This window comes from Panthera leo, chromosome B2 (genome assembly GCF_018350215.1).
Source record: "Panthera leo isolate Ple1 chromosome B2, P.leo_Ple1_pat1.1, whole genome shotgun sequence".
Lineage (NCBI taxonomy): Eukaryota > Metazoa > Chordata > Mammalia > Carnivora > Felidae > Panthera > Panthera leo.
The window spans coordinates 51169183-51186335 of NC_056683.1; positions in this window are offsets into that span (position 1 = coordinate 51169183).

Genomic DNA, 17153 nt, shown 5'->3' on the forward strand with positions numbered 1-17153 from the left:
CTTCCCCGATAGAGGAGCACCGTTCTTGGGTCAAGGGTATACGAGTAGCTGCGCTCCCCTGCTAGAACCTCCCAACAAGCTCTCAAGGTCCATTTGTAGGAGAACGTAGTCTAGCTTGCAAGAATCCAGACACATCCAGATGAGGTGCTGCACCTGGCAGTCTGCCTTTCTTAAAAAAAAAAAAATGATGAGAGGAAATTTAGAACAGCTTCCTTTTAGAATTTTTGGATCATTCTCTGTGTGTGTGTGTCTATGTGTTTGATTGAAATTTATTTATTTATGGACATGTTATTTCCTTCGTCCTAATCCCTAAATATATAACTGAAATACACGTGTGTCTTGCTCACAGTACCTCTCCTGCCTAAATGCCCTGATGCATTCCTTTGCCAATTACTCTGCAATTCTACATCAGATAACATGTACCTACCTAGTATTAGAATCTTACAAAAAAAAAAAAAAAAAAAAAAAAAAAAAAAGGCTTGTGGCTGCATAGAAGGACGCCAGCAGGTGGCAGTCTCACCCAGTAGAAGAGTTGAGAATGGTTTCATTGTGGTTTTTCTTTAAGACCATTTGCTTATTTTTGAATGAACTATTGAAGGACCAAAGTTAGGTTCTTGTTTGTTTTTAACAAAACTCTGAGTTGGTTTAAAGGGAAAGTAGATCAACCGAACCCTGTGCCACCACATATCCCAAATGCTGTACTGATAGTTTTCTCATTAAAAACACAGCTATTGGGTTGAGATAGAATCTATTATCTGGGCATCTGAGTATCATTTAAATTTTCTTTTCTCTTGCCAGGTGATTGATTCATGATAGAGAACAGAGCTCCAGTAGCGTGTTTCTTTGAATACTTACTGCAGTAGCCTAGCACCTGGAATTTTGGAATTAGTCATCACCTGCACCAACTTTTCAGATGAGAAAACAGATTTCTAGACAGGATTTGTTCAAAGACTCACAGCTGTGGGGAAGAAGATGTGCATTAGGACTGAAATCAAGAGCCAAAGTAGTCGGGTCTTCAACAAGATGGAAAGATAAGCTGTTATTCAAGTCTGGAGCTAATGGCCGTACTGTTGACCTTGGATTCTCTGGAGTCCATGAGGTGCTCTCCACAGCGTTGCCATGTTCAGATTGAGGGGGCAAAAGCAACATCAGGCTGGAGAGGCTGTCAAAACCTGCACTCGTTCACAAGTGATTATCTTCAGTGTAATCCCCATAGCAACGTAGCCAAGTGCCTGCCCGTCGCTGGTTGATAAAGATGGTTATGCTAGAGAAGGAAGGAAAATCCTGGGGACAGCTTGATTGAGGAGGGGCTGTTATGCACATCAGCTTGCAGACCGGCTTCTCTTTAGGCAGCAGCAGCCACGGCCATTTGAGATGGGCCTGTGGAGATTGTTGTTTCCATAATCAACCAGAAGGCACTTAGCCATGCTGCTCTGTATTTGGGGACTGACCAGTAGGCCAGCAATCACTCTGGTTTACTTTTTCTAGCTCCTGAAAGTGTTTAAAGATGAAGGACATCTGCCGGCCAATCTTTGCCATTTGCTACGTGGTTCAGTGAATCAGGGCAAACTGCAGGGCCCGAGGTGGGGGAACAGACGCTAATGGTGGTTTTTCTTCAAAGGAGAGGGCTTGCCAACCTTGGCCCAATGAAATCAGGCTTAACAAACCTGGAGACAAGCTCTAGGCAGGCCTCCTGAACAGGTACTTTGCCAGTGTTTCTAAAAGTGGTTTGTGAATGTTAAATAGTTTTTGTTTAAATATTTTTGTTACATGGCCTGGATCTAGAAAGCAGAGGATGAAGGTGCTTTTGATAGAGGCAAATAGAGAATATTCTAGTCTAGCCAGTTAATACTAGCTTGGACATGGCGGTGCATTGCTTGGATCTTTCTTCAAGGGAGAGCTTGCTGGCCAGATGTGGGGGGTGCAATGAGTAGACAGCCATAGTTATCTTATTCCCTTGTGTCTGTCTCAGCTGTAGAGAGCTGCCTTGCCCTGTGTCTCCCTCTGCTCCAGTCACTGAGGTGGGAGGGAGCGGAGAGCCCAGCCAGCCACCTCCATCCAATGCAGGCCACCCCTGAAGGGCTTTACTTGCCAGAGCTCCCAGCTGGGTTGGCCAAGGCTTGTTGGGCCTTGTTGGGCATTGACGTCCTCCTTTTTCCTTTGTCCAATTCAGCTTTGTCCCCTACCGTCTTCAGGTGTTGATCTCAAATCCATCTCAGCATCTGTTTTTGGGAAACCCAACCTGCCAACAACCAACTATCTTTTCAGCTTGGAAAACTTTTGGGCCCATGAAGTAAATGCCTGAAAGTCTTTTGTGATAATTTAACTTTTCCATAGTATTTACATAATAAAATGAAAGCCTTACCTTTACAAAGTCTCAGAAAGGAAAAAAAAAAAAAAACTACCTAGTGCCAATACTGTAAAAACAGTTATAAATTGACTCTCAACATAGCCTACTTAATGACTTTTTTATAAGGGGAGGAGAAGGTTTCTCAATTCTTGATTTGCAAGCCTCCAAATAGCACACTCTGAAGGTTTTCACACCTGGTTCTTTAGTAATGAATTCTCCCAAGTGATTTCATGTGTTTCTACTTGTGCTTTGTGGCTTACCAACCTTCCTAGCTAGTTTCAAAAGGCCGGAGCATTGCCTTACTCTTGTTGGGGGTGGGGCCAGTGTTTCCTCCCTTATGATTTCCTGCCAAGTGGGCAGGGGGAACAGAGGAAGGTGGGGGAGATATCTCTAGGGCACCAGGCTGGACTCTATTGCCCTAGCAACCTTGTCCTAGAGATTGCTGGATTTGTACTTGACTCTTTAATTAACTAATTGGATCATTTGGAATTTAATGGACTCACTAAGAAGAGACAAAATCCGAAGGAGTAAGTGACCCCCTCTTGAAGGCTGCCACAGGTCATGTTCAGAGGTCATGAGTGACGGGTTCATGGTATTGACAAATTTACTTTTGAGTTGATCACACGCTAGATGTGATCTAAAAAGTAATATATGTAGGCAACAAATTGGATTACATGAAATTTGAAAAATTTATAATTTAAAAGGTACAGAGATACAAAGCTACAATTCAGCCCAAGTCAGATTCAGAACTCTTTTTAATATGATAGGGCAGGGTGATACCCTGGATCACATTGGGGCTGGAGTTTGTGTGTTTGTTAAGGCTCAGATAACATCTTGTTCTTATCTATATTCCAGGAAGCATTCTTATTAGAACCATCTCCTAGAAGAAAGCAAGTTATATTAAAAGAGATTGAAACATGAGTCAGTTTTCAGTATTGCAGAAAGATGAAAAATCAAATATATGTATCTGGGAAAATTTGTGAGGAAAGGTATTTAAAAAAAAAAAGGAAAAGAAAACAGATGACCAGGAAGGGTTGGTTTTCTTTTCTGGGAGAAAGCCATTTTGATAATAATGTATGGATATAGTTCTGTCACAAAGCTGTGGTTCAGGTTTTAGTTGATAAATTGTTAAAGCTATTTGGCTCACTCTAATTTGCTGCTCTTCAATTTCCACTAATAAGTAAAAAGAAAAAGTTAAATATTTCTTACAAAATAAAAGTCGTTTTTCTCAGTGGTAATTTAAAGCATTCAAAAATATTTTCTCACAATGCCACTGATGGAAGAGTCTCAGAACTGCACATTTTAAATTCTGATACATTTCCAGTATGTTTAACCCTGAAATACGTTAGATTTGCTCAAATTGGTGGTACCGGTGTTTGGTCTGTCGGGCGTTAGGTTCTCACAGCATCTCCTCAACAGAATTAGTGGCTCCCACCATGCGTTGGCTGGCTTCTTTGTTAGGTCCATTCTACAAACATCCAAGAATGTTTAGTCCCCACTGGCCTCTCTAGAGCAAATACTTTCCCCCTTTCTCATTTCACTTTCAGCTCTGCACCCTATGTTTTCTTCTTTACGCTGCCATTAGTGTTCCTCTCCCCTATCTTGCCTGTCTTTTGTCCTATTATTTCTGGATTTTATTTGCCTTTTTGTGCAAATGCTTTTTTTTTTTTTTTTTTTTTTTTTTTTTGTGTGTGTGTGTGTGTGTGTGTGTGTGTGTGTCTACTGAAAAGATAGCTTCCGGTGACACTTTTTAGAGGTCTTGATTGGACTTAATCCACATTTCAACTGCCAGTATTCTACTTAAAAAATGTTGTTGTTCAGTATTATGCTTTCTGAGAGATAGTAAGGTAGGAGGAAAAAGGACAAAAAATTTGGCAATTACCAAATCACAGGAAAATGTTCTTACTGGATCACCTGGGGGATATCCAGAACAGTTTGCAGAAGTATTTCTTCTCATTGTTTTTCTTTTTTTTCTTCTTTCTTTTCTTTCTTTTCTTTTCTTTCTTTCTTTCTTTTTTTTTTTTTTTAATGCTTTGAGTGTCAGTGTTTAGAAGCTTTGAGTTCCTATCAAGGATGTTCTCATTTTGTCAAAAAACTTCAATTAAGTCTCTTAATTTTCTTTCTTAGATCTAATCACCCTAATGTCCAGATGAGTCATAAACTGTAAAGAGACCTCAGTCCTCTGTATATACCATCTCCTTTAGAATGCATTCATCAGAGATATTTGTGACTCTTCATAGCAGTAAAATACTGACATTAAGAAAGAGAATATCTCCTGAGGGCCCAAAGGAGCAACATGAGCCCAGGGGTTACCTGTCAACAATTTGAAATGGAAGAACAAAACTGAATGTACGAACGTAATACATTGGAAAGATAACTAGTGCTTACTGGGGCACTGGGTCTTCTGGAGTTGGAATGAAGAGTTCCCGTGCTCCAGACACATGGACATTTTTTCTTTCCCTCCATCTGGGCTGGTGGGATAGCTCATTCCATTGACTTTGATTTTAACACCTCTGGTAGTTTGACCTTTATCTTCTGATCTCAGTGAACATCCTAATCGCTTTTCCTTCTGTTCATTTTATCTACCTTTAGAGCCAACTACGAGACCAACGTTTTTAATACACAAATGTTTGTTATCATATACTGGTTATACTCTTCGTATCATGAAATCCACTGGGAAGGCATCAAACATTTCTTGAGGGCATATGGGTATGTACATGTGTATGTATGTGTATATGTGCATATATATGTATATAGAGAGATATTTTACTTATTTGGAAAGAATTGCAAGCTTACAGAAAAGTTACCTGAATAATAATTGTATGATGAACAGTTAACCCTTTCCCTACCTTCGTCTATAGTTAACATTTTATGCAATTTGCTTGATCATTTGGGCATTCTCTCTTGTCTCTCTCTCTTCCTGTCTCTATCTATGCACATACATACATAATATTTGTACACACATACATATATGCATATGTACATGTACATTTATATAATAATGTATATATGCATCTACTATTTTATTTTACCTAAAGCATCTGAAATTAAGTTTCATACATCCTGGCCCTTTATCCCTAAATAGGTTCGTATTTTTTAGGATAAGGATATTCTCTTACATAACCACAGGACAGTTGTCAACTTTGGTAATATAACATTAATACTTTTCTCTCTAATTTGTATTTTAATTTTCCCATTGCCTCAGAAGGATTCTTTATAGCTTCTTTTTCCTCCAATGCAGGAGTCAGTCAGGGACAGGTATTGCATTTTGTTGTTGAGTCTCTTTCATCTCTAAAACATTTCCCTAGTCTTTGTTTGTGTTTTCCGACCTTGACAATTTTGAAGACAGAGTATTCCCACTTTTTAAAAACAGGAGTCTCCTCATTTTGAGTTTGTCTGATGTTTCCCCTCGATGAGACTCAGTTATTTGTTCCCGCTGGAAGCTACACAGGTGAGGCTGTGTGCTTCTCACAGTCACATCTTTCACAGTGAGGATCCTAGCTTCCAAACACATCAACCCATTTATTCATTTACTCAATCTCACAACACATCTAGAGTAGTTTCAGAATACCTTCACCCATACCTACCACAAAAGCAAGTTATTAGAAAGAGTTCAGGGTCTCCAGTTTCCTATCTCTCCACCTGCCCACGCCCAGGGGCCTGCAGGGCTTGGGTCAGAACTGTTGATAAGTCATTCAAATCAGTTTTGTTTCCCCTGCATTGTGGTTATGATATTCATCTGAAATATACTTCATTTGCTTCAGTTTCTTTCAGTTTTAGTTTTTCTGTCCTCCTATCCATGTTGATTTAATTCCTTTGAATGTCAAATATTTTTTTAAAGACATCAGCTGATTTTTTTTTTTTAAGTTATTTTTGAGAGACAGAATGTGAGCAGGGTGGGTGCAGAGAGAGATGGGGACGGAGAATCCAAAGCGGGCTCTGTACTGACAGCAGAGAGCTTGATGCGGGGCTTGAACCCAGGAACTGTGAGATCATGACCTTAGCCAGAGTTAGACACTTAACTGGCTGAGCTGCCCCGGTGCCCCTTGAATGTCAAATATTAACTGCTTCCAAAAGTCAAAACTTATGAAAAAATATACTCAGAGAAGTGTTCCTTTCTCCCACATCTCTTCAATTTCCTTCTCCTTCATTCCCTATAGGTAACCAAACTAATTGTTTCTGTTTTTCCTCTCCTGTGACTTAAAAGATAAACAGATATGTGTTTTCTTATTTTCTCTTCTTTCTTAAACAAAGGTATGGTACTAGATATGAATTTTCGTGATTTGATTTTTTTTTTTTTTTTTTTTTTTTACTTTACAAGATCTCTTGGACATCGTTCCACATAGTTCATAGAATGATTCCTCCTTCTTTTTCTACAGAGAGGTAGTATTCATTGTATGTTTGTGCCAGAGTTTATTCAACAATTTCTCCTGCTTGAACGTTTAGGCTGTTTCCAGTATTTGGCAATTACAAATAGTGCTGCAATGAATTGGTGGTGGGATTGCTGGGTTCAAGGGCAAATGTGGATGCAATTTTTGTTAGATATTGTCAAGTTCTCTTTCTTGGGGTTTGTATCATTTTGCGTTCCCAGCAGCAATGCATGAAAGTGTGTATTTCCCCACAGCCTCAGCAGCAATTGTATTGTGCAGCTTTTGAATATATTCCATTCCGATCAGTAAGAAGTGACACCATTGCAGTTTCAGTTTATATCTTATTATGAATGAAGTTGAACATCTTTTTGCATGCTTAAAATCATTTTGATCTCTTTTGGTAAGTTCCCTGTTCATATTTTTTTTGCCCATTTATCTATATAGTACTTTTGGTATTTTTTCCCTCCATTTTTAGAAGTTCTTTAGTCCTGCATCTCTAATATATGCTGCAAATAATTTCTCTTAGTTTATTCTTGGTTATTTGATGGTAGTATTTTTCGGGCGGCGTCTTGCATAATTTCGATTAATTTTTATTTAACTTTATCGCCCTTTAGTTGCATTTGTATTTTTAGTTACAGTTAAAAAGACTTTTTGTGCACCCAGGTTTTGGAGGAACTCACTAATTTTTTATCCCCTGTTACTTGTATTGTTTTAGTATTTACATTTATATGTCTGATTGTGAAATAATAAGATATCTATTTATATCTACATTTATATTTATGTCTGTAATCTTTTCCAGCTCCTGCTAATATTTGGTCTTTGACTCTGGTTTCTGACACAGAGCTTCTAAAAACCCTTGTAATTTCCTGAGTGATAGGAACATTTTTGTTCTAATGAGGTGACTCTTGGTGGGCTCCTAAATTGGGCCTGGTCATTAGAAAGGCCAAGCCATGATTAGAAGCCTAGCTTTCAGCCCCACCCCCACCTTCATTCTCCAGAAAGGGCTGGAAAATGAATTAATAAATGATCATGCCTCTGTGATGAAGCCTCCAGAAGACTCCCTATAGTACTTGGTTTGGAGAGCTACTAGGTTGGTGAACACATCTACATACTAGGAGGGTGGTACTTCCCAACCCACAGGGACAGAAGCTCCTGTGATCAGGACTGTTCTAGACCAGACCTTGCTCTATGTATCTCTTCATCTGGCCGCTCTTCTGTGTTTTTTATTTATTTTTATTTATGTATTTTTAAACTTTTTTAAAAAATGTTTATTTTTGAGAGAGAGATAGAGAGACAGAGCACGAGTGGGGGTGTGGGCAGGGAGCAAGGGAGACACAGAATCCGAAGTAGGCTCCAGGCTCTGAGCTGTCAGCACAGAACCTGATGTGGGGCTTGAACTCACAAACCGCAAGATTGTGACCTGAGCTGAAGTCTTATGCTTAACTGACTGAGCCACCCAGGTGCCCCATATCTTTTAAAATATCCTTTATAATAAATCAACATTAGTAAGTAAATGGTTTCCCTGAGTTCTGTAAGCCACTGTAATAAATTACTGAAGCTCGAGGAAGGGGTTGTGGGAACGTCTTATTTGTAGTCAAATCAGAAAGAAGTTGTGGGTAACCTGAGAACCCACTGCTTGTGATTGGCATCTGAAGTGGTGGGGGGCAATGTTGTAGACTGAGCCTTAACCTCTGGGACCTGCACTAACTCCAGGAAGTTAGTGTCAGAATTGCTTGGTGTGGAAAACTCACACATCTGATATCAGAAGTGTTGTGAGTATGGTAATCTTGTGAGAATAGATAGCAGTAAGAAAGAGGCATTTTTTCTCTTCACTGATTTATTTGGGATTTATTCTCATGTATGGTGTGAGAAATGGTTGTAGTTTTCTTTTTCCAAGTGGCTGATCAGTTGTCCAACATCATTTATTAGAAGGCCATGTCTGTTCTACTAATTCGCAATTTGGCCTATATCAGGTACTAGCTTTTCCACATGCAGTTAAGCCCTATCCTTTTTTTAGGTGCACTATACATCTATGGCAATCGCAATTGGGGTTAAGTAGGCCCTCTGAATTAAGTCAGTGGACTCTCTCAGCAAGGGAAGAGTTTTAAAATTAAAATTAAAATAGCAAAAGATGTTGATGGTATCCTTAGGAGATGGAATTAGGTGTCACAATTAAAGCAGGTCATTTGTTCCTACCCTCAGTTCTCAAACTTTGTTAAAGTGCAGATTTCTGAGCTCTTTCATTAAAATTCTAAGTACAAGCTGAAGTTAGGGCCTTGATACAGTATCTGCTTAACACATGGGTGGATAAGGTAGCGGGAGTCATTGCATCACTTTCATTCAAAAGCACAAGCTTTGAGGAAAGGGTCAGCCTACGTGGGATATATATGCAATGCAGCAATGCGTGTGAAGGGTGATAGTTAAATTATTGTGATAATGACAAAAGAAAATTCAGGCTTTCCACTATATACAAAACATGAGAGCTTTTCAAAAAGTTAGAAGTTTAGCACTGAGGCTGTTGGAAGTAAATCCACATTTTGTGATCTTTCTCCATTCTTTAGATTTTGTTCCCAGTTTCCTGGACGTGAGATTTAGGTCTGGGATTCTCAGAGTTCTTTAGCTTTTACATATTGCTCAGGAAGATCAGGACTCTTCATGGGACTGGTGGTTCGGTTAAAGCTTTATTTGGGCCACAATGATAGGAAGGTTGCTCTGATCTTGTGAGGTTAGCAATGAGATTAAATAAATGAGTACTCTTATTACAGTTTAATATTATGTATGTTATGATGGAAACATTAACATTGATTTATACACTGCCTCCCACCATCTGTAATGGTGAGTGATGAGTAATTCCGAAATGTTCTTTCAAGGGTCCTATGTGGTTGAGCTTGGAAACAATAATTGATACACCTCTCTACTATGCTTTGATTTTACATATTTGTCCATATTGTGTATTAGAAAGTATAAGAAATACTTGCTTCCATTTTCTGGGGCTGTTTCACTGAATCTCCCCATCCAGACTTGTTTTCATCTGTCCATTCCTTTGTCTCACAGAATAGAGTCCATTGTGGTTCTAATCTCTGTTGTGCATGTTCTTTATGAATAAAATTTCAGGCACACGGAACATACATGTGCACATTTTACTAGGAGATAGTGAAATCTCACTGTGCAGGGACCTCATTCCCAGTGTGATGTTATGGTTCCCACTCTTTTCTGTTTTAAAATATTATGTTAACCTAGTATTCTGGATGGGGGCTTTTCTTCCTTACCATGAGTCATAGTGATGTATGACAGACATAGGATGGCTAACTTAGACAGACTTGTTGGCAAAGGTGTGAATATCTGCCCTCTGGCCTTACCTGGTTCTCATCTGTATTTTATAACAAAAAACTAACAAGGATTTCACTTTGGTGAAATATGCCTACTAAATTATGCTTGCAGATAACACATTTATCAATTAACATTTGGGATTTTGATTAAATCATTTTGTGAGTGATTCTGCTTTAGTGACTGTTAAAGAGTATATTTTGAAAGGGAAAATGTGTTTTGGTATTGCGTACTTTGAGGTTGCTCTTAAGTTTATCAAAATCCATGCAAATTATAGAATGGCCTTTAAAAAAATTTTTTTTAATGTTTATTTATTTTTGGCAGAGAGAGAGACAGAGCATGAGCAGGGGAGGGGCAGAGAGAGAGGGAGACACAGAATCTGAAACAGGCTCCAGGCTCCGGACTGTCAGCACAGAGCCCAATGCGGGGCTGGAATTCACAGACCGCGAGATCATGACCTGAGCCGAAGTTGGATGCTCAACTGACTGAGCCACCCAGGCATCCCTAGAATGGCCTCTGAATGTACAAATGAACCCTTTTGATCCCAGCACTTACTACCATATGGATACACAAAATAAGGCACATATCAAACATTGCCGGTAAAATCTCGAAGTCAGGCTGACGCTCTCGAAGTCCACGCTTTTATTGGCTTCCTGATGGGATAATTGTCTCCTTTCCCCCATTCCACTGCCTAAAACATTTGCCCCATTGTTTTATACGGGCTTTGGTCACATCTCTATTGATGGTTGCATTTCATTGAGTACTCATCTTCTATGGGGATTCCTGGCATTTGGCTCACCTTTCTTCATTTAGTCTCCTCACTTTGGAAATCTCTAATCTCATTGGTCAATAACCTCTTGTTGTCTCAAAGGCACCTTGGATTATCCTGACTCATCCTTCGACTTCAGATGAGGACCCTGTCCTATTATTACAAGACCCTGGTGGCTTCGAGAAGGAAGAGGGAGCCAGTGGTAGTGTTCTCCCCTATTCTGTTGGAATAATGCTTTTTAGTCATCTCACTACTCTCCTAGAAAAACATGTAATATTTTCCCCCTTATGTTTTTCTAATATTGTACTTTTGAGTCACACTGCCTTAGTCATAATTTAACAAGTTGTTGGAGATTATTTTAAACAGAACAAAGAAAATCCAATTCCATTTGGGTTAGCTTTCATTTGCAAATTTTATTTGAAATTTGAGTTAAAAATTGTGTAACTCAGAATCAAAGTCTTGAGAAAATAAAGTTGGCATGTTAAAAATCTCCCACGTTTCAAATATATTTTATTTTAAGTATCTTTTATAAAAACTCCATATTCAGTGACTCTAAAGTAACAACGGAAGTGTTTCCATTCATTATCTTCACCTGGAAAAAAACACCTTTTTAAAAGTTATTGTATGGGTTTTTACCTTCCTCTTTTGCCTCATTGCTTTATTCATTTATCACGTATTCATTTTTTTAGTCCTGTGTGACTGATGCTTTGCTTTGTATACAAATGCCCTGGCTCTTAAAGTCTGTTAATTTCCTGTTGGAATCAAATACCTTTTGGGGCCCCTGGTTGGCTCAGTGGGTTAAGCTTCTGACTTCGGCTCAGGTCATGATCTCATGGTTTGTGGGTTTGAGCCCCGCGTCGGGCTCTGTGCTGACAGCTCAGAGCCTGGAACTGCTTCGAATTCTCTGTCTCCAACTCTTTCTGTCCCTCCCCTGCTCATTCTCTGCCTCTCTCTCTCAAGAATAAATAAACATTAAAAAAATAAAAAGAAATAAAATACCTTTCCACTTTAGTGACTAACTTTGGATGAACATACATTTGTTTGGAGAACAAATAATAATAATTTAATCCATTATGTGTAGTTTTTCTCTGTAAGGTTCTTTATTAATTCATATGTGGTATTATATCTTTTATTCACCTTGACCAGAACAGATCTCTTCTCCTAGAATTAGCTCTTTTCTTGAACAAATGTTGCCATTCTTTAAAGTACTTTAGCTTAGAGTTAAAAAAAACAAAACAAAACAAAACAAAAAAACAAAACAAAACAAAAAAAACAAACCAGGGCATTGTTTTCAAAAAGGAAGTCCAGACATTATTAGATGGCAGAGTTTGCTCAATGATTCAATGATGTCAGATATGACCTCTCTGCAAGTCTCTCAGCTTTTTCCTTATGGTCATAAGATGGCTGCCATCAATCCAACCATCATATCTACCTTCAAGGCCGGAAGAAAGGGAAAAGAACTGCCTTATTTTATAATTTAAGGAATAGCTGTGAAAGTATTCTCAGGAGGATCTGTAACCTGAAAATAGAAATGTCATAACTTTTCTATTTGGAACAATATTTTACCTTTCAAGTTGGTTATCTGAAAGTCTATAAAACATATGTTTATTACATCATTATTTAGCATAAATTCATTTAAGAAATACTGCGCACCAACTATATGCCAGCTAGTATTTTTAAAGTCGAGACTACAAACTTTAATAAAACAGAGAGTGTGCCTTCAAGTACCTTCTAGCCTCATCAGGAAGAAATGCAAGAGAATAGCCATACAATGCTGTGTGACTGACAAACCGTAGAGCTTAGCACTGCAAAGTACAGGACTGGTGTAGAGTTGCTGACTGATATCTGGAACAGATGGACTTGGCCTGAGATCTGGAGCATGAAGATAAGAAAATCAATAAAAGTGAGGGGAGTTTGTGGAGGGTATCCAGGCATCAGGACCAGCATGTGCAAAGGCCTGGACGTGACAGAGCACATATTTTACTGAAGAACTACAAGGAATTCTCTATGGGTGAGTCATAGACATGAGGGGTGGAAATTTAGGCAAACACTTGGTTCAGTACTTTGGTCTCCATCCTATCGTTGGCTAATTATGCTATTATCCTTTACTTTGACATGATTCTACTTCCTTAGAACTCACTTTTGGTTCCACTAACCTGAAACCTTTGGACTAGCAAGTGAAATATTTTCTTATATTAACACTGCTATTCAATAGAAGCTATATATTGGTGATTTGCTGGCCTAATCTGACCTGTAGACATAGTGGTGTGTTTGTTTGTTTTTTTTTCTTTTCCTGTACAGCATAAAAAATGAATTAGTTGCCGACATTTGAAAATCAAGGAGTTTCCACAGAAGAGTTCGGTTTGTCTGGAAAACTCAGAAGACCTGGAAATACTGGGTCTGTGTTCTTATATAGCAGCAATAAGCTGCAGCTGAGTGAAGGCTGGCAGCATCTAGTTCATCACAGTCCTCATTTCTTATTGTTTTAAAACATGTTCACTCGAGTAATTTAAGGTTGGTTGGTTCCTGAAGACATTTATATTTGCTACCTCTAGTATAGTCCTTAAGCTCTGTATATAAGTACATGTATTATAAACATATTAATATACATATATTTATATATATATAGTGAGAGAGAAAGAGGGGAGATTATATAATTCATATATATAGTTTATATCATGTATATGTATATATGTATACAGTTTATATCTTGTATTGATAAACTTGTACACTAGCAATTATTATCAAGGGGTAGTGACTTAATTCTGTTTCCATTGGCACAAACTGACCTCTTGGTCAACAAGTTTACATTGGCCACCAGCCTGCCTGAGTTAACAACAATAAAACACCTTTATGTTATGAATCTTGTTTCTAATTATCCTATGCAACTTTTGTGCCTTGCAAAATTATTGCTATCTGATAGGCATTATAATCCAAAAAATACCTGAGCAAGTTATAACAAGGGAACATAATAAAACCATGAGTCATAAAGCATGATGTCTAGTTGGCTTGTGCTAACCCATTTAATCTCCTTGGCCTGGAAAATAGAAAATATCTACAATGTCACTGGCTTTATCTACCTGATGAGGTTATTACTGATATTCAAATAAAACAGTCTATGTTAATGTCACGGACACTACAGGTAACTACTGAAGACCTGTAGATGAAAGGGGATATTGTTTATTATCATTAGTGGTCTTGGGGTCTTGAGAAAATGTCTTATCAAAAACCAAGTTTCAACCTCTATGACTTCATTTTTTCTTAAAAAAATTTTTTTTAATGCTTATTTATTTTTGAAAGAGAGAGAGAGCAAACGTGCAAGCGCAGGAGGGGCAGAGAGAGAGGGAGACACAGAATCCGAAGCAGTTTCCAGGCTCCAAGCTGTCAGCACAGAGCCCAGCGTGGGGTTCGAACTCACAAACCACAATATAATGACCTGAGCCAAAGTCAGATGCTTTAACCAACTGAGCCACCCAGGCGCCCCCAACCTCTGTGACTTCTAATAAGAAAAACAGGATGTCAAAGCGTGAGACTGTATACTTATGGAGTCTTTGGGGGCTGTGGCCATAGACAGGCAGTAGACAAGGGTTTAGAGACTTTGTGCATTATGTTTTGCTCAGAGGGTGGATGGCATTTATTGAACTTATTACCTGGGCAGTATTAGACTTCCACAACAAGAAAAGGTAGAGATTATCTGGTCTAGTTCCCTCATTTTAATGAAGAACAAGTAGGTTTTCAGAGGGACAGAGTGACTAATTAGTACCAAAGACAGGACAAGAAGCATTGGACGCCTCAGTTCTCAATCCAGCGACACTTCCATTATGCTTGGGGTATCACTTACAAGAAAGTGATGCCCACATGGGTTTACATTGAAAGCTGTTTGTTTCGCTGTTTTTAAAGGAGAAAAGAGAAGACCCTTTTCTCCTGTGCCCTTTAAGGTTCTTTTCTTTCTTATGAGTCAAATAGAGTAACCTCAATAGTTGTTGGCCTAGGGGATCAATAGAACTTCTAATAAGGTTTCATTTTCAGTGGTTGGAGGAAACAGGAGCAGAATTTCTGGATTGCCTCAAATTTTCTGGAAAGCAAAAATCCCAAGCAGGTCTTTCTTTTGACTGCTGAGGTCATATGTCTTCCATCCTCCAAATACAAGAAGAATCTTTACAACTGAAAATCTGGTGTGATTTCTCACACTTAGAAGGAAACCTTTCAGAGGTGGCTCAAGTTGTGTATCATCTCTAAGAACTGTTCTCCTTCTAAAAAGTTGTGGTAGCACTTCCTATGAAAAGTATTTCCATATTTGAAAATTTTAAGATAATAATAATTCAAAGTCACGTTGTCAGTTTAATATGTTCCTGTTAGAAATGCTAAGTTTTGCTGTAAGCAGCAAAGTGCTCCCCCCAGTATGTAGGCTTTGATAATGCTACAGTTGGACTATTCATATAGTTTTATAAATTATTGTTGTAAATTATGACATATTTACAAATGATATTTTAATATTAGCTTATGCTAAGTCTAAAAATGAATTCTTTATTTTTATTTCATTTTTAATTTTTTTAAATGTTTATTCTTGAGAGAGAGACAGACACAGAGCATGAGCAGGGGAGGGGCAGAGAGAGAGTGAGACACAGAATCCGAAGCAGGCTCCAGGCTCTGAGCTGTCAGCACAGAGCCTGACACGGGGCTCGAACTCCAGAACCATGAGATCATGACCTGGGCCAAAGTCAGATGCTTAACTGACTGAGCTACCAGGTGCCGCAAAAAAAATGAATTCTTTATATTTGTTTAGTGAATTGTTAAGTCCTCTTTATTTTCTGTCTTTCCAATCATTTTTTTTTTTTTTCTGCCTCCACCATATCTTCCATGGACTTCTATAACATAGTTTCCTAACTGATTTTCCCGCATTTGTTCTTTGTGCTGAATTCTGCCCTTTGACAATGTGTTTAAGCTTGGGACTAAATTTCCTGAATCTGCTTCCCGTTGTGTTTCCTATAGAGTTGGTCAAGAGAGGAGCTTGTGTGGAAATCTTGAAGTGGAAGTCCTCCAGACTGAGAGATGAATAGATGCAGAAGTGTCTGGGTGTCCCAGCTTGTCCTCCCTGTTCTTCACGTGGCCCTCTTACCTTCCTGACTGCTGGACCTGCTGACAAGCTGTGGCCTCACGCCCACCATCAGATGCTTGACTCTGGACCCCACTGGCCATGATTGTCGTAGGACATTGGTCTCCTGAGAACCTCATGAAGTCTTTTCCTAGCCCTGCTTCAGAGGCTTAGCTGTGCTCAGTGCTGTCTGACGGATGGTTAAGGACTCTTCTGTCCTCCAGCTCTTCTAGACCTTTCTTCCTCTATTCCTCCTGCAGCTGTGTAAGCTTTAATTCCTAGAGTAAATTCCTTATTCCTGTAACACTCATAGTGGTTCTGCTTCCCCAACTAAAGCCAGACTGATCCACTCTTGGGTTCATCCATTTCCTTTCCCAGAGCAAAATTTGTACACTGAAAACAATCCTGTACTGACCCGGCCCACCCTTTCCCCATTAATCCTTGATCCTCATCTTCTCTCTTTCAAAACCCCCACTTTGCAGATTTCAGAGCTTCACCTCTCTGGGTCCTGACCACCCTGGGTGTACTTCATCCATAACTGCATACTTCACAGTGTGAGGTCCCTGCTCGGATCCACTCTAACACAGCAGACTAGGGTGGGTGGGTGGGGAACAGATCTCAATTCAAATTCTTGTTCTGCCCCTTTCTAGCTGGGGCCATGGCCAAGTCATTTGATATTTATTAGGCACAGTTTCCTAACTCACAAAAGGGCGATAATAGAATTGGAATTATGGAATTGGTGTGAGATGTCAATACAAAGCTCTCCACAAATATTGACTTCTTCTTTCTTCTACTTCTAGTCCTCCACTGCCCTCCAGGGAGGAGAAAGACATGGACTCCTTGTCCAGATATTTCACTGCCTCTAGCACTACATCAGCAGGGAAGGCCAGCATGTGGACCATGGACTAAAGCGCTGAGCGCTAAGGTGGAGACAGCTCGGTTCAGGAATCAGGGAACACTCTGTCTTTTAATGTGAGTGATTGTTCTTGTGGGTGATGATATTGAAGCCACTTGAAAAACAAATTGTTGACAAAATGGGGAGACAGAAATTTTAAAACAGGACTTGACTCTAAAAGCAATACTAATTATAAATGCTTATATCCATAGCTTATTATTTATGCCTATTAGTAAGCATGCAGCACAGTGCCAATGACGTGATTCGTTAAATATGACACCACTAACCTGTGTCATCCAATTCCAATAAGTGCCATCCATGGACACGTGCCCATTAAAATTCATGGT